The following is a 3306-nucleotide window of genomic DNA, read 5'->3' on the forward strand; positions in this document are numbered from 1 at the left end:
AAGTCTTTCCTCTTCTTGAAACTCTTTAACCACTGCCATGATATCTTCTTTCAATATTGGCCATGCCACTTTAAAGAACTCCATTGGGTATCCATCTGGTCTTGGAGATTTGTTGTTACCACAAATTTTAGTGGTGCTCCATATTTCTTCTTCTTCTATTGGCTTTTCCAACCATTCCTTCTCAGTTGTGGATATTTAGGAAAATCAGTAAAGTCAAGTTCACGTCTCCATTCAAACTTTTCTTTGAATAAATTTGAGAAGTAATATGTGAACTCATCTTTGATCTATGCTTGGTTGAAGTTGTCTTCTACATGTATTACTAATTTGTGCACTGTGTTTCTTCTTCTCCTCCCATTGGCTAGGTGATGCAAATATCTTGTATTGCTCTCACCTTTACTCAAAGATTTTGTTTTAGCTCTATTTTTCCATTTCCTGAATTCATCAAATCTTACTTATTTGAGTGTTGTTTTCCATTGGGCTCTGTTAATAAATTCTTCATTTATGAGCTTGGTCCCTTCCTCCTTTAATTTCAAGTCATGGATCTTTTTGCTTAGTTCCACGTTTGTTTTTGCAATCTGGCCATATTGTTCTTTGCTTCATTCCTTTAGAAAAAATTTAGATTTTGGAGTTTCTTTGCTAATGCATAGCTTGGAGAACCTGTGAATTGCATTGTGCTCCACCAGATTAGCAGATTACTCAAAACAGTCTTGTTAGTAAGCCAGTAAAGCTCTAATATGAAAGGGGGATTAGAAGCAGCAATATTACTTGTTGTCAGTAAGATTGGGGAGTGATCTGATGTTTCTCTAGATAGCACAGTTTGTGCTATAGCTGGATATTTATGTTCCATTGTTGGGGTGAGTAGTACTCTGCCCAATCTACATAATATTGGGTCTTGTTGCATATTGGTCTAAGTGTACAGTCCTCCACCAGCTGGTAAATCAATCAAATCAGCTTGAGACATGAATTTGTTAAAGAGAGTATTACCAAGTTTGGATCCTCCATTTTTATTCCTCTCCCAACTTCTTCGCACAATATTGAAATCTCCAGCTATTATCCAAGCATTAGACGCCCAACCTGTTGAGTGTTCTAGTTCAATCCAAAATTCCTTCTATTCTTCACTCTCGCAAGGAGAATAAGCATTAGTTAGAGTCCATTCAAAATCTTCATTCCTGAACTTGAATTTGTTGCTGATGGTGCCGAGGGGAAATTCTTCATCTATGCAGTCTAATTTTTCATCATTCCATATTGTTAGCATTCCTCTACTTAGCCCTTGATATGGTATCCAACTTCATTTATTTCTATCATTTCCCCATATATGATTGACTAACCAATGAGTTATTTTCATCATTTTTGTTTCCTGCACTACCACTGCTATTGGCTTGTATTTCCTGATTAGGTTTTTCAAGTTATCCATTTTGTCGACTGCATTGAGCCCTCTTGCATTCCAGGATAGTACTAGTGTACTCATTGATTCACTATCTGAGCCCCATCCATGATCTCCAACACCTTCTCTTGAGTCTTCTTCTGCTCTTTTGAATTTGTCGATCTTCGTTCATGTTTTTTAATGATTTCAGCAAAAATGCGCTGAATTTGTAGATCACGTCCTCTGTTGATTGTGCCCATATTTGTACTAACTTTCATGAGAAGTTCCACTGTATTAAATATTGAAGCATTGTGCTTTCCATATGGATGTTGAGTATGATCTTTCTCAAAAAATTCCAATGTTAGGTCTGTGTTGGTTGGTTGAATTGTTTGATTGTTGCCACATTCTTCCAGCTGTGTTTCCTTTACCACTTCCTGGCTTTCCTCAAATTATTCAATTTGGATCACTGAAGCTTCTCATTCTTTCTCAATTCGAATTAATTTATGATTTGGGTTTGTTTTTTTGAACTTTTTAAAAGTAGAATTGATTGGGTTAGTTTTGATTTTGCCTTCCTCCAGATTCCTTCTCCTGTTAGTGAGCAATAATTCTGCTGCAGGTGCTTCACTTTTATCTCCCAGTTCTAATCTTGAGTTGATCTCCTTATCTTGACTATTTTGACTGTTTGAGTTTAAATTCAAATTTGAAATATTTGAATTTGAAATTTTGGCCATTGCTTTCTCGAATATCCTCTTTCTATTCAAATATTCTTTCAGAGACGGTGACTTGGTCTGGCGTTTGGTAATATCCCATTCCAAAGCTAGAACGATATTTTTTCCCGTTAAAATATATCTCAAGAACCAACGGAATCCTCTGTACATCACCATAGATTGCAATTCGGCAGATCTTAGGATTTCTATTCAGAGTTTCTATGTCGATTTCACCCAAACCACCAATTTTTTCACCAATTGCTTCAAAGGATTCCATGGACCACTTATGAAGAGACAAAACAATAATGTTTACCCATGATGAACCTGGGTTTAATAGGTTTGGTGGAATGCTTTCATCATCACTATACCATCTCTTCACCATTATTATGGTACTTGTACTTTCCACTTTTTTGGTTTCCAGGTGTTAATCCATTCCTCATCATTGTCCGGATATAATATGGAAGTATTTTTTTTCTGTTGTAATAAATTTAAGGTATCGATTACATTCCAGTGTTTGTGAAATTGATTTAGCAACAACGTTCCATGACAAAGACCTATTGATGGAGACTGAAAGAATTCTTGCCATTCTGTCCTTGATAAAAATGTTTTGCTGAGAGTTATTTGGTGCTTGATGTGGAAATTCTTCAATGCCCGGAGGTTGTTGTGTACTTTCCTTTCCTTGAACTAGAGAGACCAAACATTCTCCAAAACTCCACCATCCTATGTTTTTTTCCTCTTTTGGAATGCAGATAATTGAGTTTATGTTTTTTGAAGAATCAAATATTGTTATCTTCATGAAATCTCATATGTTGCTCGACTTGAGTTCCACTAGAAAAGAGAAAGATTTTTCCCTTCTGTTCCATCTTACTTCATTTTCTTTGGATTTTCATGTTAAAATCTTGTGAAGTAGATCTTTGATCCATATTCCGATTTCTTCCATCATGAGAATCCAAAAACGCCGTCCTCCTTTGCTTTTCTCCTCCATCTTCAATCCTGGTGTCTTTCCTAGCTTATGTTTAGAGATTTCAAATGTCTTCCACTCCAGTTGAAAGGATTTATGTTGCTCCAAGATGAAGATGAGACGCAATTCCTGGTTGACTCACCTCCTAACCTATCCTCAAACACTCTCTTTCCTCGTCTTTTTAGAACACGTTGGTCTTGAGAATTATAGGACCTATTCCAAAATCTCATGTCTCAAAGCATCTCCGATGGTGTTTGGGTTTGTATCCTATATGG

This window comes from Papaver somniferum, chromosome 8 (genome assembly GCF_003573695.1).
Source record: "Papaver somniferum cultivar HN1 chromosome 8, ASM357369v1, whole genome shotgun sequence".
In the NCBI taxonomy this organism is placed as follows: Eukaryota; Viridiplantae; Streptophyta; class Magnoliopsida; order Ranunculales; family Papaveraceae; genus Papaver; species Papaver somniferum.